General features: G+C 35.3%; 1 protein-coding gene and 1 pseudogene across 3 annotated transcripts in view; one reads left to right on the top strand and one right to left on the bottom strand.

Moving 5' to 3' along the window:
* NLGN4X (neuroligin 4 X-linked) overlaps positions 1-23,610 on the bottom strand; it is a 482,117-nt gene that overhangs the window by 61,394 nt on the left and 397,113 nt on the right. The window lies entirely within an intron of this gene.
* Positions 6,470-9,692, top strand: LOC138149670 (la-related protein 7-like; annotated as a pseudogene).

The raw sequence follows: 23,610 nt of genomic DNA, 5'->3' as shown, positions 1-23,610 counted from the left end.
GAGAGAGAGAGAGAGAGAGAGAGAGAGAGAGAGAGAGAGAGGGAGAGTAAAGTTGGAGTCAGGAGATGTGGGTTCTATTTTAGTGTCTGATATGCACTAGCTGAGTGACCTTGTGCAAATCATAACTTCTCTGAGCCTGTTTCCTTCTCTGTAAAATGGTAGTAAGACTTGCATTATATATTCTATGGCATTAAGGAAAGCATTACATAAATGATTATATAAAGAAGTTATTGTTTTTACTTTATTACTTTAATCCGTAATCTTCAGTGTCCAATTTAGGTTCTGTGGGGCTATGCCAGCACCAGTTTGAACCATAGCTTGAGAGCAGATTCTTAAATTTTCAGTCTGAGCAATTTATACCTCACAAATTAGCTAATGCTACAAATCAGACTTAATTTGTTATTGTATTGATTTCTAGACATTAAAAGGTGATAGAGAAGATGTTAATAAGGAATATTATACTAGAAAGTATGTAATATGTATTTTCCACCAGAGAGCTGGTTGTTAAATATTTATCTGTGTATTACTGTTCTACCTGCCTCTGTGAAACTTTCCCTGACTCCCTGTTCACATTATCAGTTGTAACTGTAAATGATCTTGATTACCTCTAAATTCTTATAGAACTATTTGAACATTTCCTATGTATTAATAATATTCAATCTTGGATATACTTATATGTGTTGGTTTATGATAGAATCAAATATCTGTAATGGAAAGCACCTTAGCATACGCAGGATGGCTTCTATCACAGGTTTTTCGATCTGCTTTTCTAAAGGAAAGCAACTCAAAAGGGTTAACCATTTTACTTTAATCAAACATATATAGTTTAGGGGGAAAGGTTAGCACCCTGAACTTCAGAGAAAACAAATAGAAGTTACAAGCAGACAAAAATACAGACATAGAAACAGACCAATAGACAGAGCTTACAGCTATCTGACCATACATAGCTAGTTACCAGAGAGGGAAGCATCAACATCTGGGTTTTCAAAACCAAGGGACTCAACAGCTGCTCAGAGTCTCATCTGGCCAAATCATACAACTCTTCCCATATATGGACCACAAAGCAAAACCTCACCTCAGAGTTTATATAGCCTTCTCCAGTTAGAGGACATCATAACCTTCATGAACCACTGCCTAATTACAAAGTAACAAGATGTGTGGACCTTCCTGAAGAAAATCCTCCCCAAAGCAAGCTTCTCTTGTTGGGCTCCAGGTAAGACCCAGTAAGGAGCAGGGAAGATCTTTAAATTCCCTTACCATTGCATATGTAGAACAGAGGCTATTGAATCCAATCCCTTCATGTTATGGATGAAGAAGTTTTTCTTATTCTTACTACTGGAGGACAATTCACACCTACATACACACATATACATACATACATACATACATATATAAAGGTGACAGCTCATATTTATATATATAAATATGGTACAGGATAGAATGAAATCTAGAAATGACAAGCATGTAGTCTAGTTTGACCCAGATCAATAGAGCATTATATATATATACACATATACATATATATATATATAGCCATGGTTGCTGATATAAAACAAGGAGGAAAGAAAAATCGCGTAGCTAGAAGAAGGCTTGCAAGGTCATCAACCTCTGTTTGCTGAAATGCCATTGAACCACCAAGCTGTAGGAATGGGGTTATTTTGGCTATTTAAATATTTATACAAATGTGAATTAGTCTATAACAAGCATATGTATGGATGCATGCATGTATGTCATATATGGATGCATGTGTAACTTTTAAATAATGCAAGGTGCTTTCCAAACAACAATCCCAGTGATGCTAATATTACTATTCCAGCTTTACAGAAGATAAAACTGAGGCTCTAAGATGTTAATTGACTTGCCTATGTTAACATAAGCAATAATATCTAAGAACACTCTTGACTAATTTCAGCTCTGTTGGTGGCTTTTTAAAAATATATTCATTCATGCCTGATACTGTTTCTTTTGTTAAACTATTTTGAAAAGAATTGGTTCAATTAAATTCAACAGGCAAGTATCAAGGGTCTGTTCTAGGGAAGTCCCTGTGCTAGAAACTAGTGATATAAATAAAAAAGCAAAATGAATTCAGTCAACTGAATACACTAAGGAAAAATAATGTCTTTCTTGTGTTTCTGAAAATCTGAGATCACTTTATACTTTATATTTTTGGCTATGAGATTCTCAGGAACAAAAGAAGCTGCTGTTTTACCAGCAATGTAACTATTGCTCTGTTAATATTTCTCTGTCTTTAGTTTCTATAGTCAATTTGTGATCGATTTTCTTTTGTAGTAACTCTTGGAAACTTTTTGGAATACACTGTATGTGAAATGCAGAGTGTGTCAACAAATTTCAAGAAAAATCATTAGGTGGAAAGTTTGGAACTGAGCCTAAAGAAAATATTTCTGTTTTATATGTCACTCTTACAGATGAATAGTTTAGGTGGATCAATAACATTCCTGCCTATTTATTCATAAAAGAAATAAAGATAGCAGAAAAATGAGTGTATGTGAATTCATTGTAAATCATTGAAAGACAAAGTTAAAAGTATATAGGCAATGAGGAAAGAACCACATTGAAAATGAAGTGAAATTTATTTGAATATAGATGATCAACCAACTCATGATTCTTGACAGTAATATCTATCTCCCAAATCTCTATCCCCAGTGTTCTCTCATATAGGTTTGTTTCATTACCTATAAATATCTATGTAGTATTTTTACCTAGCTACTTCCCTGGCACATTAAACTCAAATATCCAAAAGTCCAGTAATCCTCTCAAACACTAATCCCCTTCTAACCTCGCTGTCTCTCAGTGCCACCACTATTCTGCTCGTTTGATACATGCAAACACTTGGACTGAAGCTTTCCTCCTCTGTCTCCTTAATCCCTCATATACAGTCAGTTACAAAGTCATACTGATTTTTCTTTTGAAATGATTCTCTTACCTGTTTCTTCTTTTCCCAGTCCAATGCCTTAATATCTACAGAAATGGTGTCAAATTCAAATAGAAAAGAAACAGGAGCAATAAAACTGAACACATGGATCCTATGCAGAGTCTAGACTAATTTAGAAAACCACATGTTGACATTATCTATTTTTTATTGTATTTTTGTTAAATATTTCCCAAATATATTTTAATCTAGTTCAGGCCACTTTAATCAGTCATGTGTGTTGTATGTGATTCACTGGCCATCCGTTTGATACCTCTGATCTACAGTACTGAAACAGCCCTGAATTCAGACTCTTTCTATTCTAATCCATCCTGGATGTCACGGTCAAATTAATCTTTTGTCAAATAAGGCTTACATGTTGCTTTGCCCAAAAAGCTTCAAAGTTTGTCATTTCCCCTCCATCAAGACAAAATTTCCATACCTGGTATCAAGTTTTGCCAGTATTCTCTCTCTGCTCTCTTATGACTTTATCCTTCACCATTCTCCAACCCATCTCTTCTGCTGTTAGCATATTGTTCTCCTCATCGCATGAAAACATGCTCATTTCTACCTATATGCTTTTCCTATTGCTTTTGCACTCGACTATTATTCAAAACAGTATTGATTAAGTTGCTGCAAAATACACAGCAGTATTCTAGGTGATGGTAGGGATTTTTATTGCTGGTCAGTCATTTTAGTCACATCCAATTCTTCATGACCCCACTGGAGTAGTTTGCCATTTTCTTCTCCACTCATATTTACAGATGAGGAAACTGAAGCAAAGAGGGTTAAGTGACTTACCTAGAGTCACACAACTAGTAAATGTCTGAGACCAAATTTAAACACAAGTCTACTTGACTCCAAGCCCAACACTATATCCACTATACCACCTACCTGCCCTATGGAGGGGATAGGGAGTAAGAATAAAATATATTCCTGGGGCGGCTAGATGGCACAGTGAATAGAGCACCAGCCCTGGAGTCAGCATGACCTGAGTTCAAATCAGCCCCAGACACTTAACATAAAACTAGCCATGTGACCTTGGGCAAGTCACTTAACCCCAATTGACCTGCCTTCCCCCTCAAAAAAAAAAACTAATAATATATATTCCTCAAGAATCTTATGCTCAATAACTGGGGAGATAAAACTAACATTTTTTTAAATAATTAGAATTAAGTGCTAATTGAGGAGACAAGGCATATATGTATATATGAATATGTGCATCTATGTACATGTATGAGTATATATAAATGAAACTGTTAGAGAATAACAGAACACAGAATATAACAAAGTGATAAATTACAAGAACAGAATGAGGAAAATGCTTTGAATATCTGGAAATAACACTTTAAAGTTTACAAAGAATTTTACTTAGATTAACAACCAAGAAGCACTTTTTAAGTACTCACTCTATACCAGGTCCTGTGCTAAGTATAAGACATACAAAGACAAAATAAAAAATATTAAACAAAAAAATTAATTAATCCCTGACCTTAAGAATCTCCATTCTAACAGAGGACACAATATGTACATATGTACATTTTTATCATACATATCTAAGTATACAGAATAACATTTGGATACCTTTATCTATAAGTTTGGATAGATCCTGAGAGAAAACAATAAATTGGGCCCAGAGTTAAGTAAGGGTAATAATGCCTGGATTGGATTTAGGAAATTGTACAGTGTAAGTATCCAAAATTTCTCCCTGAAACATAATTCCATCTTTTAATACTAATAATGTTTCCGTGATGCTCTTTGTCTACAAAGCATAGAAGACTACAGCATATAAAGAATCATAGCTAAGTGGTACAGTGGAGAGAGTGCCAGGCCTGGAATCAGGAAGACCTGAATTCAAATCCAGCCTCAGGAATAAACTAGCTGTGTGGTCCTGGGCAAGTAATTTAAACCTGTTTGCCTCAGTTTCCTCATTTGTACAATGAGCTGGAGAAGGAAATGGCAAACCTCTCCATTATCTTAGCAAGAAACTCCAAATGGGGTCATGGAGAATGAGACATGACTGAACAACAACAAAATGGTGATTTACAGTTGTAATTTACTGCAAGGTCAATGGGGAGATTCATATAACATATTACCAATGAAGAATTATGTGGGAGATGCAGAATAAAAGCTATAATGTGAATAGCTGAAATTTATCCGATTTTTTGAGGTTGGCAAAGTATATAATATGTTTTATTTTATTTAACCTTAAAATGGTCTTTTGAAGTAAATACCACTGATATTAGGCACACCTTACAGATGAAGATATGGAAGTTCACAAAGGTTAATTCATGTGTCCATGGGTCTCACATCTACTATCAGAGGGAGGAATAAAATCCATGTCTTTTTTATATTTAGCACTGATATTCCATGAGCTTCAGAATGAAATGGGTAAGAAAAGAGAGAGAGAGAAAGACAGGGGGGGGGGGGAACGAACAAACGAACAAATGAAAGAATGAAGGAACGAAGGAGGGAATCTAGGCAGTAAACCCCAAGTTAACTGGGGAGCTTCTGGCCATCAGGATTTACCTTCCTTTGGAGAGGAGGACAGTGAAAGGGAAAGGACAAACTGAGTTGCCCAAATGACTGTGTCTCTATTCAGGCAGCTCAATCTACTCACAAGTTGTATTTGTTCTTCATTTTCAAAGAGGACCATGACATCAGGAAAATGATGACATGACTTGCAGTTGACTTTCATTTGGCTGAGGAGGGCTGTGCAAGGTCACCAGCCTCACTTTCTTCTCCAGAGCCATCTGGGTCCAGTGGACTGATATTCATTCAGATGACTGGAGATGGCCCAGGATGCAATAGAAGAACCTGGCCCTTTTAGGCTAAGGCTTTTTCAAGTTCTTGTTTTGAGTGAGATAACACCCATTCAGTGAATAGGCCTCTTTAAGAAGTGAGTCGAGGGATGGCCCCTTTAATTAGGAAAAAAGAAAAAATTAAACTAGGAGGAGAAGACCCTCAGGGTTTCTTGTCAAAATCATTTTATTAAAATCATTTTGTCAAATTTTGTCAAAATCATCATTTATAGGGAGATATGTCTTAGCTCAGTAATTAAAAGACTAGTAGAAACTGTCTTATAAAGTATAGTGATCTATAAAGAATGTTATGCAAATTAGTAATTTCACATAAAATTTGGTAAAAATATTCTTACATAATAAAAATATAAAATTTCCTTATTCTAACTGTGTAACTAGACTACATTTCATTCAGAGCATCTTTTTCAGAGCAGTTATTAATATATTACTTAGATTCTTAAATAAATTTTAAATAGTTAAAATGACAGATTTTTTTAACTAATATGAATGTATATAGAATTACTGGCTTCTCTAAATAGTATTTTATCAACAAAAAAATATTGAATTCTATGACACTGATATGAATTGGACAAGGTTCAGCTATTTTGTAAAATTAAGACTTTGATATTCTCGTTTAACTCTCTAAATGATCTTTAAAACTCAGAAAGGTTAACTGTGTCTTTTCTCCTATTAAAAAGCTAGTATTTCATCATCATATAAAAATAAATTTACCTTTCTAGTTTTCTTTGGACCCTGGGATTTGTTTTTCAAGGCTCACACTTACAATTTTTTTTCATTAAAATGCATAAAATCTCGTATCAAAATGCAAAATCACATAAAATTCCATTTTTCTACCTTCATCCTTATTATATTCCAAGATCTCTCATTTAGAGTAGAATCTTTCAGGGCCTGTGTGTTCCCTACTGAGGTTGCTTGATACCAAAACTGTTTCTATCTGGATGGTTACATGTTTTCTTTGATGAGGGAGATCTGGATTTTGGTCATGACATTCCTAGGCCTTTTCTTTTGAAGTTTCTTTCTGGAAGTATTCAAATAATTTTTTCTTTAATTTATACTTTGATTATAATAGATGTGAGTAGCTTCACCTATGTTTTCTTGAAATATAGTTTCTGGGATTTATTTCTAAATTATTATTTTCATGAAGTTTAATTATCATTAAATTGTCTATTTTTATCTGTTTTCCAGGTCAGTCATTTTTTATATCAGATATCTTACCTTTTCTTCTGTTTCAGTCTTTTTTGTTCTCATATTTCTTGCTATCTCATGGAATCAATGATTTATTTAATCTATTCTATTCTATTTTTATTGGAGTCCATTATTTGTGTATTCTTATAGACCTTTATTTTCATCCTAATTCTTTCCCCCATGCATGTAAGTGTGTATGTACAAATGCATGCATGTGTACATGTAGGAATGTGTGTGCATATGCATGTGTACATACATATACATATATATTCTTTTTTAATATCTTGCTTCTTTTAACTTTGGTATCCAAATAGTCTTTATGGGAAGTTCATTTTTTCCCCTTTGAGTCCCTGTTTGTATTTATTAGAGAGCTATCTCCTCCTTCTTTTGAGGCAACTCTGTAGTTACAATGCTTTTTGATACAGGCTGCCATTTTCTTTCACTTATTCTTCTCTCCAGGTTTAGTTCTTGCATTGGATATCTATATCACGTCTAGACCCCACATTCCCAGCTGAGATTTGGGTGGGGTTATGGGCCTGGCTTGCAAAGCCCTTTAAAAAAAATATCCTTAGCACTGTGCCTTGTACACAGTAGGTAATTAATAGATGCTAGTTGACTGACTGACACTACCTTCTATTTTTTATGGCTTTTGAAGGTCAAAGTGCTGGATCTTTAAGATCAGGGCCCCAGCAACTGGAAAGAGCAGGGAGGAGGAGACCCTTTTGGAAATGCGCTGAGGTCTGGACCCATTGCCTGGGGTACTGAAGTGATAATGGAAACAGAAACTGGCAATCAAGATAAATCAATGGAAGAGGAAAGCACCGAACAGAAAAAAGAGAGAGAAAAAAAGAAGCAGTCAAGAGGGAAACAGGTGCTTTCAGATATTGCTAAGCAAGTGGATTTCTGGTTTGGGGATGGCCAATCTTCACAAGGATAGATTTCTTTGAGAGCAAATAAAGAAGTCTCAAGATGGATATGTTGATATATCACTTCTTGTATCATTTAACAAAATGAAGAAGTTGACAACTGATGGAAAGCTAATAGCCAGAGCTTTGAAAAGCTCATCAGTTGTAGAGTTGGATTTGGAAGGTACAAGAGTAAGGAGGCGCCAACCACTGGGTGAGAAGCCAAAAGATGTGGATGACCAGACTGTATATGTGGAATTGCTTCCCAAAAATTTCAATCATAGTTGGATTGAAAGAGTATTTGAAAAATGTGGGAATGTTGTTTATATCAGCATCCCTCATTACAAGTCTACTGGAGACCCAAAAGGATTTGCATTTGTAGAATTTGAAACAAAAGAACAAGCTGACAAAGCTATTGAGTTTTTAAATAACCCTCTAGAAGTGGCACCAAGAACACCTGGAATGTTTCCAAAGACAGTGAAAAATAAACCTATACCTGTCCTTAATACCAGCATCTATAGAGCTGCTGAGGAAAAGAAAAAGAAAAAAAAAAAGAAAAAGAAATCACGAATAAAAAAGGAGGGTGTTCAGGCAGCAGTGGAGGTGAAAGAAACATATACAGACACCCCTGATGAGCATTTAGAGCATTTAAACAAACTTCAAAGGCAGAAGACAACATCAGAGGGCTCAGAAGTGGGTAGTTCAGATATCCAAAGGCCACCTTGTAAGAAGGAAAAAGAAAAAAAAAAGGAACGATCTGAGGTATTAGATTTACCTTAGGAAACCAGAGGAGGGAAGAGGAAGAGAAATAGTTTTGGAGATGTGGATACATTGATACCAAGTTCAAAAGTCAAGAAAAGCTCTCTGAAGGAAGAAAGCGCTGAAGAAGAGCATCCCAAAGTTGAAATGCCAAAGGATTGTAAAGACCTAGAATTTTCTACTGAAGAGGAGAAAGATGCAGTTGATATGAAAGATGGATCCTTTTTAAAGTCAAAGAGAAAGCATAAGGAGAAGCATGAAGAAAGACACAAAATGGGAGAGGAGGTCATACCATTGAGAGTATTATCCAAGAGCGAATGGATGGCATTGAAAAAAGAGTATTTGGCTCTACAGAAAGCCAGCATGGTTTCTTTAAAAAAAAAAAAAATATATATATATATATATATATATATGTATATATATATACACACACACACACACACATATATATATATATATCTCCCAAATAAAATCTGAGAATTTAGGACAAATGGACACAGACCCTGGAATAAAAAATGGCCATGCAAACAGTGAAGACTGTCAGCCCCCAGAGAAGGTTAACACAACGGCACCCCAGTCTGTAAGTGGAATGATTGTGAAGATCGTTAGCACCCAGCCCTTGCCTAGCAGGAAACACCTCCGGGAAATCTTGGCAGTGATATCTGAAGTTGTTTATGTGGATGTGGTAGAAGGAGATACGGAGTGCCATGTTAGATTTAAGACTCCAGAGAATGCTCAAGCAGTAATCAAAGCACATGCAGAAATTAAATAGAAATATAATTGGAAATTTGAGATCCTCTCTGGTGACCATGAAGAGATACTGGCAGAAGATTTTAGTAGATAAGCAGGCTAAACTTAATCAGCACTGTGAAAAGAAAAGAGGTACAGAGAAGTCGATCAACAAAGCTGAAAAAATTAGACTGGCCAAGACTCAACAAGCAAGTCAACACATTAGGTTTTCAGAACATGATTGAAAAGATTTGAATTTTGCTTTATCTTGAGGACTTGTCAGCTCACTGAATATTTTTACCATTCTTAAACAATCCATTTCTTTTTGTTTTCTTTTCATCATGTACTACACATTAAATTTAACTACTTTGAGGCTGAAGATATATTTTTTCCTTTAAGGGCGGGGGAGTTATTTAGTGTTCTTAAATAACTTATGTAAATCAACCAATAAATAGTAAATTAACAACAAAATGTTTTGGGGGCTTTAGAATTATATTTTTAAAGAATGTAAAAAAAAAAACCTCTGGGCCAGGGTACCCCCTCCTAATAAGGAGGTGATAGTCTTATATTATGCCTGATTGAGCCACATTTACAGCATTATATTCAGTTCTGACTATAGCATTCTATGAAGGGTTTTAACAAGTTGGAGAGGATTCAGAGGAAAGTAACCAGAATTATTCAATATTAAGTTCATGCCAAATGAGGACTGGTTGAGGGGACTAGAGATATTCAGCTCAAAGAAAAGAAGAATGGGGGGGGATATGTAAGCTTAATTCAAATACTTAGAAGGTTACTTTGTTATCTACAGAAAAGAACTGGTGGTCCTCTTCCGTTTGGCTCAATGAGGCTGAACTGGAACAGAAGGGTGGAGGCTGAAAAGAAAAAGACTTATGCTTAAAATGGGGGGGAGAGGGGTGTATTTCTTAACAATTAGTGCTATACTAAAACTGAATGGACTGCCTTGGAGGTAGTTTAGAAGTTTTTAACCAAAAGCTCAATGATCATTTGTCAGATGTGTTAAAGTAGGGATTATTGTCCAGGCACGGACTGAATTAGATTTCTAGAAAAGGCCTAAAATCTTAGATCTTCTTATTCTTAATGATAAACCATTCTGGAAAGGCCATCCATTGAGAAGTTTAAGCAATTAAATGATTGTGCATATCACAGGATCACATAACCATTTACTCTACAGAAATTGGGAAGAACAATGGAATTTGTAAAATAAATACAAAACCAAATAGATGGATGAATAAATAGATAACTCTTCTGGTCACCATATTGGGATATGAAATTGTATAAAATCTGACCACTAAAGTATGAGATATGATTTTTGTTGTGGAGATGTCTAATAATAACCAGAGTATCTGAATTTATGGAGAATTACTCTGCAGGTAAGAAAGAAGCCAGGACTTTGTTATCCTTATGCATTCTAACAAATATTCTTAAGGTCCTACCAGCTGCCAACAAGATAAAAGTCTGAAAACAGCATGGTGCAGTGGGAAGAAGAGTGGATCTAGGGTCTTAGGACCTGGGTTCAAATCCAAACTCTGCTCCTTGATATCTGTTAGTCAGTCAATAGACATTTTAAAGCAGCTATTATCTTCTAGGCATTGTGCTATGCAGGAAGGCCAACAGTCCCTATCAAGGATACCCCACAGTCTAATGTTGGAGACAAAACTCAAGCAACCATGTACAAACAAGATACCAACAAGAAAATCAAAGGGAAGGCACAAGAATTAAGATCATGAAGGGCTTCCAGTAGAAGATGGGATTTTAACGAGGATTCAGTGAAGCCAGGGAAACCAGGAGGTAAAGATGAGAAAGAAAAATATTCCAATTATGGGGTCTCTCAGTGAAAATTCTCAGCCTTGAGATGGGAGTGTCTTTTGTTAGGAATGGCATAATCAGTGTCGTCAGATCACAGAGTACATGGGGATAGTGGCAGCAAGGACTTTTGGGGCAGTACGGTTTAAGAAAACTGGAAAATGTAGGGAGGAAATATCAAGAGCTTTGAACACCAGAGGATTTTATCACTGAAGTTTACTGAATGGTGGTGGAGGGTGGTGGGTGACATGGTTAGATCAAGGTTTATAGCTTGGTCTCTCCATCTTTAAAATAAAGAGGCTGAAATAGATAACCTCTAAGATCCCTTCCAGATCTAAATTTATGAGTCTATGAAATAAATACAATTCAATTTCTAGATGTCTTTTTATGATATACTCCTTGAATCTTTTCTTCACTCTCTCTTGTAAACAAAATCCATGAAATTTTTCATTCTAACTATGAGATGAACAAGGCATGAGAAAGTTGCTCTGCTTATTTCTAGTCAACAGTGTATTCCAGCTCAGTGCTGTGGCATTTTGGTAATGACAAACTCCTGACTATGTCTGGCCATATACGATGTAATACTGGAAAGATCTGACTTCTTGGTATCATGAAGCAAAAGCAGGATTCTGTGTCAGGTAAAAGGGAGTAAAAGCTTCCAGTTCATGCTCTTCCTCTGAATTTTTCAGGTTGCCATTCCTCTTTCCTTCTATCATGGATATCATGGAAATTTCTTCCATGTGGCAGAGAAAGCAGGTGTTCTCAACTGGTATTGTATGGACCTGGCCATTTGTCCGCCATTTCTGTTTTGTCCTTCCCTTCTTGAAGAGGTGATCAAAGATTGATTTCAAGATGGAAGTGTAAGGTTTGGAGGAAATCATATGAGTTTGAATGTGCTAGTGAAATATTTTGCACAAGAGAAGATGACTATCAGTAAGAAGGGAAGCCCTAGGCCTGGCCTTGTTGGCCTGTAAATGTAGATTTTAACGGGAAAATGAAGAGAAGAGGTGAAATATAACAATGTTTACTTGACAAGCCTCAATTATATTCTGAATGAGCTTTTAAGTATCAACGTTCAGGTGATGTACAACTGTAGGTACAAATTATTTAATCCTACTTTGTCTTCCTGTCACTATATGCTTAATGATGATTTGTGTTTAGTATCTTATGTGTGTGTTTGTGTAAAATAAATACTTATCCAATACTTGATTCATATTGTATGTACATTGAGTATCTTTCTGCTCTTTTGGGAGGACCCTGGCCATGAGTCAAAACCTAAGCCTTAAACAATTTTTCCCAGAGGCATCAATTTTAGGGTCTAATGAGCTGAAAAATGTGACCCTAATCCCTCCCATTTAGAGGCCTGGCTGAATGTAGTTTGGATTAAGTGCCTGCATCCTGAGCAGATGGGAATCTTTGTGGAAAATAAGTGGCCAGACTTGGTCCCAAGAATGGGTGTTACTATTAGATCACTATTTAAATATTAATAGAGACATGAAATCAGACCACCCTAAAGAAAGTTTTAGAAACATTATCTAACAGTTATCTATTTTCTGACTAAAATCTGGTTCATTGGTTACATTATATGCTCTTTGTCTCAAGCATATAGATTAAAATGGGGAGAAAAATAAATGGACTGGAGAGTTTGGGGACCTGAGAATAATTCTGAAAACTCTACCTGTATTCAAGTCATTTTTCAAAATGTAGATTAAATATTAATAGAAACTGGGTTTAAAGATCATCTTCACTTTACACTGCTTGGGGTTAAATATTCTTTTTTAAAGGTTATCAAATCACCTTTTTGTTTTTCTTCTTGCAACACTATATAGAAAGGTGAAAATTTTACTTTCAGCAACAGAATCTGATCAGCCTTAAAATATACCAATGTGTCTTTGAGAAAAAATATTTTCTGCTCCTGTAAAAGCTTCCCCTCCCACCCCCCACCGATAGTTGCTGCAAATACCCAACTGAACTGACTTCAATTCATATAGATTTTCTCTATCTGACATTCCAACCACACATTTCTTCCAGGGATTCCTGAAGCGAGAGCCCAGAGAAACATGAGGGTTATTTCCAGTTCAGCACATGTTTCCTCTTGTCTTGGGCACACTGCAATTAACCCTGCTTTGTGCATGACTGGAGGCTAATAGGCAGAGTCAAACCTTAGGTAGCTTTAGTCTTCATGGGAGTTTAATCCCCAAGTCACTCATGTCCAGTATCAAATGAAATGTACCCCATCTAATGTCAGAGAATGGTTACAAGAGACATTTATCTACACCAGCAGAAGAACTGAACTTTTTCGGGGTAAGAAGGAACAAATTGTCAGCAATGAGAGATTTAATTTTGGTTCTCTTTCCTCGTCTTTTCTAGCCTTTTATACAATTTGCAATAAACGAGTCTGAAGTAATTTACACTTTCCAAAAGACTGATTTAGTGATATAATTTAATTGCCATTCTCTTATAACTTTGTTTCCAACTACTGAGAGAAGAAAATACCTTTAAGGAGTGTTCATTTTAAATCAAGACACTTCATTAAAAATCCCTTCTAAGATTCTGACATAAGAAAGTAAAATCAAATTTTACAATTGTTTCCATAAAGTTTTGTTTAACGTGACTCTCCTGAAAGGAACAATATAAATGGTGGCAATGAGAAGACCTAACAATCACAGTTTTGGAGGACTTGTTTTTACACCAAGGGATAAACATCAATTATACTACACTTTCAAACTTAACATATTTTGGACGGTCTCCAACTTGTGACTAGGCGGGCCGTCACCTGGAATTTAAACTATATTTTCTCAATGAAACAATATCGTACATGGTGTTTGGTTTCCCAGGTGAACTTTCAAAAGCCTATTTAATCCATTATATAACTGAAGTACCTATTCAAAGTAATATGTAGCACATAATTAAAATAATATAGGGTCCAACCAATATACAGGAATGCTTTGACAGGAAAAATGCATTCCAATGTGTCTTCGCCACAGGCAATCCATTTTCCTCATCCCTTGTAAGGGTAGGTGAAATTGCACTTTTACCTACTCTAAAGTAGGTTCTGAGACTCTACCAGCCTTAAGTGACTGGAACAGGTTCTATGCTCTAAGATATAGGTTCATTTAAGGCAGAGATCAGAGTAGAGTGTTTTAGGATAGGGAGCTGGGAATTGCAGGGAGTCTTGAAGAAGGCAACAGTAGACACAGGGCTGATAAGAGCATAACCTCTTGGGAGATAGGGGAAGTCTATGCAGTGGTGGGAAGGAATGAACAAAGACAATGCATATCTTTTCTTCTCTTCTTGGCAATAAATCCTGTCATTTGAGATCTCACCCTGGACAATGTTCTGGGCAAAATGGGGAGAGAAAAAACACAAGCTGCAAGAGCTGGGAGGAGAAGGGAATTTCTGGGATCATTCATCTCCCTATAACATGGGTGGTCACCATTTTGAAGAATACCATGACTTAAACATGTACATGATATACCTCCTGTATTTCTAGAGTGGGGAAATAGTTATAATAACACCATAATTATTCTTTGCTGCTTGTATTTTATTTCAAAGTTGTGATTAGACTTGACATAGGATAATAAGATTATCTAGACCTATCAGTCTAGCGTTTCATCATACCAGTAAGTTCATGTGGTCAGTATAATAGAACGAATGCAAATAATGAGCTGATTTATTCTTATATAATTTTTTCTCACTCAACTTCCTACGTGCATGAAATAAAATTTAACATGGGGTTGAAGTGGGGAAGGTACATGAATACCTGAAACTTGCTCAGATACATCAAGCAGTATTAACTTCTTCAGCTAAATACATTAGCTAACTTCTAAGAAAATTGAAAGTGCTATGAAATAATGTCTTTTAGCCACTGGAATCAACCTAATTACAATTACTGTGGTTTTCAATGTGTTATGTTCAACCCTTTCACCATCCAGAGCAATTAAAAGAAAATAAAAAGGATAAAAAGGAGAGATTTTTTGTGTAACTTTAATAACCTGCAATTATTTCTATTCTTGGACTACTTAGGTAGTGACTTTTAATATATAACTAGGTACTTTGACATGTAATATTTTAGTATATAATCTGTGCTGTAGGGTAGCGTAGATTAAATATATAATATTTTCTTTCTATTTAAATATACAATACACTTAGAACAAGTCTTGGAGAAATTGCATGAATATAAATGTTTTTAAATAAATACTCAGTAGTGATAAAGGCATTGATGATGTAAGAAAATGGGAAAATCTTGGTAATACTAAATAGGAATGTTTTATTTTTTTTTTGAGTGATAGTTCTCTTTTTAATCCTTTAAAAACATTTAAAAGAAAGGTTGTTACTTGTAAATAGATTCCAACAATCTCCCATATTTGTTTTGTTATAAATAATACAAAAACTGATTACTTACATCTAAAATTCTAAAAAGTGCATATGTGTGTTTGTGTGTCTATGAGAGTGTGTGTGTGTGTGTGTGTGTGTGTGTGTGTAGCTATTCCTTGGTAATATTTCCAGAAAATGGCATGAAAGTAAAAAAATAAGAATGTTGATATATTGAAGCTAAGGGAAATATGGGGTTAGGGTCCCACAACCACCAAAAACTATAATCTTTCACTAGTGATTACTGAAAGTATAATTTTCTGCATATAGTTCTTTAAAGCAAAACATGTATTCTGATATGTACTTTTCCTAACACAGTAACCATGAAATAGAATTCACAAAGTAAAATTCATAATATAAAAATTTTTTCCTGACTAGTAATTCTCTAGAAATCTGTGACCTTTTGTTCTAGCATCTAAAAAATAACCAAAAAACAAACAAAATCCCATTTATTTCATACCATCTTTACTTTTCCTAACATATGAAATCTATATTAACATCAACACTGTACAGCTAATGAAATTCTTAAAATGAAAATATTTTTTAACCTGAATCTTATCTTCCACTGTGTCAGATGGTGGTATGAGGGCATTGAACTGAATACTAAACTACTTGGCTAACCTATACAAACCAAGAAAGAGGCTGCTGGTATAATTAACCACCAATACTGTCAGAAGACACAAAGATTGGCCAGGTCTTGACAATACCTTGGAGTCCCAAGGACTTGCACTATGCCTCAGGGCACATAATTGCAAAACAAAACAGGAGATTTAAAGTCAAACAATGAAAATATGCAATGAATACACAGGGAGTTCTTTACAACATTAGGGTGAATAAGACCAGTGAAGTACCAGCCACTCCACGAACTTGTTCCCCTTCTATCTTTCATTTTTTTCCTCTACTATGAATAGTTATGAATGTGTTTGGCTGCCAATGCAAAAATGAAAATGAGGTGACTAATAAAAGCATGTAAATGCTTGAAATTGTAAAAAACCACACTTATGAATGTTGAAAATTGACCATATATTTTAACATATCATATGTTTACATGCATATATATTTATATATAAAAGCTAATTTTAATGAATTTTAATGCCTTTAAATGGCATCTGTTCAGAATACCTTATTCAAAAGTCATATAAAAAGACATTTCTTGTTCTGTTCGTGGAGTTGTGAATTGATCCAACTATTCTGGAGAGTAATATGGAACCATGTCCAAAGGGCTATAAAATTGTGCATACCCTTTGATCCAGCAATATCACCACTAGGTCTATACTCCAAAGGCATAAAAAAGAGAAGGGGAGAGAATTTAAATATAAAAAAATATTTATAGCAACTCTTTTTGTAGTGGCTAAGAATTGAAATTGAAGGGAATGGCTAAACAAGATGTGGTATATGATTGCAATGGAATATTGTTATGCTTTGAAAAATGATAAGCAGGATGATTTCAGAAAAATCTGGAAGATTTACATGAATAAATGCAAAGTGAAGTGAGCAGAACCAGGAGAAAATAGTACACAGTAACAGCAACATTGTTTGTTAGATATTCTCAGCAATACAATGATCCAAAACAATACCAAAGGGCTAATGATGAAGTATACTATTTGCCTCCAGAGAAGAAGCTGATATTGTTTGCATACAGATTGAAGCACGCTATTTATTTTTAATTTTCTTTTTCTTTGTTTTTCTTGTATTCTAGTCTTCTTGTATAAAGTGACTAATATGGAAATGTTTTACATGATCGCACATGTATAAGCTATATCTGATTCCTTATTATCTCAGGTCACAAGGAGGGAAGGAAGGATTGAATTCAGAACTCAACACTTTAAAAATGTGTTAAAATTTTTTAACATGTAATTAGGAAAAAAATAAAATACAGATTCCTTAAAATCTATTCAGGATTCAGGATGTCCTAAAATCAGAGGTCAGCCGGTTGTTACTTTCCAAGCAAATTTGCAGCCAGAGTATTTGCAATACAAGATTATCTCTTTAACAATGTTTTCTAATCAGTTCTGTTAAGAAAAATCCTGATATGCAAAGATATAATTGAATGCTGAGACTGACTATCATGGCAAATAAATTATCACCAAGTCAAAATGAAAGGAAAAGATAGGAACAGAAAATATTCAGTAATCATAGAAATTAAGGAAAAGAGAAATAAAGAAGATAATTTAATCTGGATCATTACTGGGCAAACATGAAGGTGATCATAGATGATATATGGGTGAAACTAGGGAAGGTGATTGTGAGAGCTTAAACAGGAATGGGATTACTTAATGTTTCTATAATAAATAAAAGGAAGAAAAGGAGAAAGATAAATATGTGCAATGTCTTTTGTCAGGAAGTAAAGTGGAAATGAAAAATAACAATCAATCTTCCAAATGTGTCCTTGACTGAGAAAAGAATAAATACTAAGTTGGTTGAGGTTCTCAAACCCTGAGTACCACTCTAACATTTTTTCTTCCATAATTTTGTTTTATAGTAAGATTTTCTCTGTTCTAATTATTATGCCATTTTCTTTTGCTGCTTAATTCATTTGTTCATTTTACTTTTTCCCACCCTCCTTCATTAGTGCACTCTTTGCAAAAATGATTTCCACCATCATTGCAAAAAGGTCCCTGATTTTTTTTATCTTATAGTTCTTTTCTTTCACCAACATTTAAATAGCAGAGCTTAATGCCAGAACATTTCATAAAGATGTCAGCTGCAGAGTATCAAACACTTAAAGTAATTTTGGTTTACTTGGCACTTTGACACAGTAATGTGTAATGCAGATGCAGATCTCACTATTTTTAGCTGTATTCTTGCTCTTTTTTGCTAAAATGTCAATTTTTTTAAATATCTTCCCTTGATACCTACAGGTCTTCATGTAAGACATTGTTGAAGCACAGATGGAAGTTCCAGTCCTCTTGAGAACAGGTGAGTATATATGGAAAGACACAAAATGATGTCTCATCTCTTTTCCTTCTTCAGCTCACCGATCTGGAATGTGATGCTGAGGCTGCATTGTTGCAGTGTTGAATAAACTAGAAGATGATGCTTTTCAAGGATTCCTGTTTGGTGCAGTCCTTAAAAACTGTACTTGTGATGGCTGCCATATAGATCTAGATATACATGCATATATACATTTATTTGTATGTATATGATAGCCATTGTAAGTATACATATATAAAAGTATACACACGTACAAGTTTGTGTATGCCCACATGTACAATATATGTTTGTATGTACATATATACCATATAAATAGATTTGTATGTATAATACAAACATATATGTATATAGATATATTGTGTATATTTATGTGTGTACATGTGTGCATATGCATGCCTCTGGTAATAAATCTGAATTTTTGAGTGTATTTTATGGGCATCTAGGTGGTGCAGTGGATACAGGACTAGGCCTAGAATCAGGAAGACTCATCTTCTTGAGTTTAAATCTGGCTTCTGACATTTACTAGCTGTGTGACCGTGGGCAATTCACTTTACTCTCTTTGCCTTAGTTTCTTCACCTGAGTGAGAGAAGCAAATGGCATATCACTCAGTATCTTTGCCAAGAAAACCCTAAATGCAGTCACAAAGAGTCTTGCACAACTGAAAAATAAAAGAAATAAAAACTTTAGAGTGATTAGATTAACGTCTGAGAGGCAACATGCTGTAGTAGGTAGAAAGATAAGTAATTGTAAAGTCAGAAAGACATGGGTTCAAGTCCAACCTCTAACAATTAGTTTTATGAACAAATAGGCAACTCTAGTGGGAAACTTTCTACTGAAGGTTAATGAGTTGCCAATCTTAATCAATGGAGAGTTGTCACATGTGAGATCACCAGGACCAAATTCCATTTCCTTTCCCTTCTCCCCCAAAATAAAAAAGTAGCATGAAAAATATACATTTTCCTATTTTATTTAGGCTATTATTTCCTCTTACATTGTTTTGCATTCATTTACTTATTTATATTTGTATATACATACATACCTATGTATACATACACACACACATATATGTATTTGTTTCTCCTTTGGAGAAGGTACTGTACCATTTTTCATCTCTGTGACATTTAAAGTTCTTCAGAACCTGCCCCCTTCCTACTTTTCTCGCCTTATTAAACATACCACCATCCATATATATTGACAGTTCACCAGACTAAGTCTTCTTACTATTCCGCACACATAATAGTCCATCTTCCATCTCTGTGTTTTGCAATTGCTGAATCCCAGGCCCAGAATGAATTGCTTCCTCAGCTCTGCCTTTTGGAGTCCCTAGTTTCCTTTAAGATTCCTTTCATGCATTATCTTATACATGATGGTTTTTCTAGTCCTCTAAGATTCATCTTCCCCAGGTTGTTTCTGTTTGAGAATGCAGAAATCTACACTTACATTATGTGCTGTCTCTCCCATTATAATGTAATCTCCTTGAAGGCGAAAGTTATTTCATTTTTGGTCTTTGCACCCCAACATCATTTACAGGACGTGACACAAAATAGCTTTTAATAAATGTTTATTGTGTAATTGACTGATGTTAACCTTTAGGAAATGAAGGGCCTTGAGCTATATGATAGCTTACTGGGTCAGTCTGGAATTGCTTGAATAACAAGGTTCAAAAAGTCATAATTAATAGAAAATTGTCTATTGTCTCCAGTAGACTTAATCATTGATCTATTCTTTGTTCTGTTCTGATCAACATTTTTGGCAATGATTTTGCCATGCTTATCAAATTTGTATGACACAAAGTTTATTTTAGGAAGAACGATCCTGGACATTCATTAGGATCCAAAATGGCTAGAATGGCAATCCAAATATCATCAGATAGAAAGTTAATGGAATAAATGTAAAGTCTTACAGTTTTACTTTTTTAATTCAACTCTACATGTGCGGGATGTAGGTGCAATGTTTACACAATAGTGTTTGGAGAAGATCTATTTTAGTGTACTATAAGCTCCATTTGGATGAGGGACACATCATAGACAAGAAATATCTAATGTAGAAACATAGATTCCGAACTTCAAGAGAACTTAGAGAACATCTAATCTAATTCCTTCAATCACAACTGAAAAAATGAGGTCCAGAGTTTAAGTCGACAGTCAATAGACATCTATTAAGTACCTTCTTTGTGTCAGGTACTGTGGTAAGTAAGAGAAGCAGGTTTTAACTTAGGTTCTCTGATTCCAAATTGTGTGCATTGCTTTCTTCTGCTTCTCTTTCCGCTGTTAAGCTGCTTTAAACAACAACAACAAAGTAATATTGTACAGAATATAGGATGGCGTTGCATCTGAAGTATTTTATCTAGCTCTTGGCGCCATATTTTGGGAAGGCTAGTGATAAATTGGGATGTCCACAGGAAGGTAATCAAGATTATGAGAGGACTAAAGATGGGGCTTATAGTTGTGAGAACTATTTAGCCTGGAGGAGAGTTGAGGCTTTGTGGGCAACATGATAGCTACCCTCAAGAGTTTGAAGAACTTCCATGTTTAAGAGGAAATAGATTTGTCCTACTTGTCCTGCTAGGCTGGATAAGGATCAGAGACTAAGGTGCTGAGAGGCAGATACGGGCTCAGTATAATGAAAAATTCCTAAAACTTAGAGCCATCCAAAAGTGAAATGGCCTGCCTAGGGAGTTAGCCGTCAACCCATCATTTTTCCCATTTTAGGCAGAGGATATATGATCACTGGCCAGGAGGGTTGTAGAAGGGTTTCTTTTCCAGATATAAATTGGTCTAGATGACCTCTAAAGTTCTTTCTATTTCTAAGATTCTATAAATTAATAAGCTTTTTGGTGAAAAAAAAATGAACCCAAACATATTGCCACAAAAATAGCCTTTGGAAACAAGGGTCAAATAAATGAAGAATTATTTTAGGTATTAAGAGTTAGCAACATTTATAATTTTATTCTATGGCACATTTTGGTTAATGTTGTTGTCGTAAAGACAAAGCTTAAGGGGGAAACCACAGTTGGATGACCAAAAATTTCTTGTCATGTAGTGAAATTTCCAAAGCTTCTGAAGGGGATTAAATTACAAGTGGCATTTCTAGAGGAAGATGGAGTAACAAAAGAGAAAATGGATTGAGGAAAAAGAATCAAAAAATAAATAACATCTGCAGGTCAGACACAAGGTGAAAAGATGAAAGCGTCCCAACTAAACGAGCCCTTCTCGTCATGAAATCATGTTCTATAAAAATAAATGAAGATATGGAGAGAAGTAAAATAATCCCGAAGCTGCCGTTTCGATGTGCAAGCATTACATAAAACTGCTATAGTCCAGAAACATGATAGTTGGAGTCTAGAAGGAAGTATTAAAGATGAACTACGATCACAAAAATGAAAAAGAACTGAAGGATCTCTCAAGGTCCTTTTCTGTTCTAAGACTGGACTGTGTCCTTCCTTTAAAAAATGTAAATGCTGCCCAATAGCCCATTTAAAGTTTTTAAACTAAAGAATCATCAGCATTATGTTCAGCAATAAATGAGGAAAGGGAAAAATAAGGAATGCAAATAAGTGTTGTACATTTATGTTCATGAACTCTGAATTTCCTTTGTCTTCTGGAAAATATATTATTATCCCACAACTCCCTCTGTCTTCTAGTGCAAAATCTTGTTCTTCATCCTCATCTCGACCTCCAATCCCTCTACCCTCAGTTCTTTCCCAGGCCATCGCCCCTATAGTAGCTACACTCTCTTCCCTTTTCTGCTTTGATTTTCTGGCAAACTAGTTCAGCTCCACACTGTCCTCTTTTCTCAGGTTCCTTGTCCCTTTATCCTACTCAATTTTTTACCCTGACAAATCCAAGCCTTGGTTTACTCCTGACATCCGCTGTCTTTATTCCCACTCAAAAGCTATTAAATAAAACTTGAGAAAATTATTAAACCAAGCTGATTAGGTGCATTCCAAATTTATGATACATACTTTCAACTGGGCCCTGACAATGGCAAGGCAATCCTTTGGCACCTCCCTAACTGACTCACTATGCTAGTAACCATAGAAGTGTTTACAACTGAGAACTTTGCCTCATATTTCACTAAACAATAATGGAAGCTATTTACTGAGAGCTCTCTCTTCTGTCCTTTTAACTAGCATTCAGCTACCTTCTCCAACTGTCTCCTCCTTCATCCCTATATTATTTAAAGAGGTAGCCCTTCTCCTTAAAAAGGCTTCTACATGTACAAGTAATCTCATTATATCCCTTTTTTCTTCAGCAAATTATCCCCTTTTAATGTAATAAAATTATTAATATTACTCTATTAATTATGAATAATACTCTTTAATATTCAATAGTTCCCTATTTACTAGCTGCTTCCTTTATGCCTACAAATATGTTCATGCCTCCCTCGTCCTTCAAAAGCCCTCACTTTATTTATCTATTCCCACTAGCTATTATTCCAATACTTCTCCTTTTCCTGGCCAACTTCTTGAGAAACCCTTCTAAAATAACTGGTATTTCCACTTCCTTTCCTCTCACTCTCTTCTAAACTATTTGCAGTCCAGCTTCTGACCTCCTCATCCAACTGAAATTGGTCCTTCCAAAGTTACTAATTATCTCTTCATTGAAAAGACTCCATTGCGCGTTCTGTTATCTACTCCCTCCATACGATTTTGCTTGGGGATCTCCATCAGCTCCTGTGGTTTCAATTATAATCCTTACACAGATGATTTTCTGATTTATTTGTCCAGCCCTAACCTCTCTCCTGACTTCCAGTCTAGAATCTCCAACTACTTTCAGGGCATCTTGACCCAAATGTTTCATAGACATCTTAAACTCGACCTGCCCCAGATTGAACTCCTTACCTTTCCATCCAAACTCTTTTGTCTTCCTAATTTCCCTATTACTACTGAAGGTACCCTCTTCAATTTCAACCAGGCCTCCTGGGTGAATTTTGTGGTGCCATTCTTAGCTCCCTACTCTCTCTCACATCCCCCTTCCCCCATATCCAATCAACTGTCTAATCTTGTCGTTTCTATTTTGTAGCATCTCTTGTATACATCTCCTTCTATGCTCTAACACTGAAAGCATTCTGGTACAGGGCCTTAATACCTCATACATACATTATTGCATAGCCTGCGGATTGGTCACCATGCCTTAATTCGTTTTT

This window comes from Petaurus breviceps, unplaced genomic scaffold (genome assembly GCF_028583685.1).
Source record: "Petaurus breviceps papuanus isolate PSGF00001 unplaced genomic scaffold, PetGlider_PUasm1.0 90849, whole genome shotgun sequence".
In the NCBI taxonomy this organism is placed as follows: Eukaryota; Metazoa; Chordata; class Mammalia; order Diprotodontia; family Petauridae; genus Petaurus; species Petaurus breviceps.
This window is presented reverse-complemented; position numbering and strand designations above follow the sequence as displayed.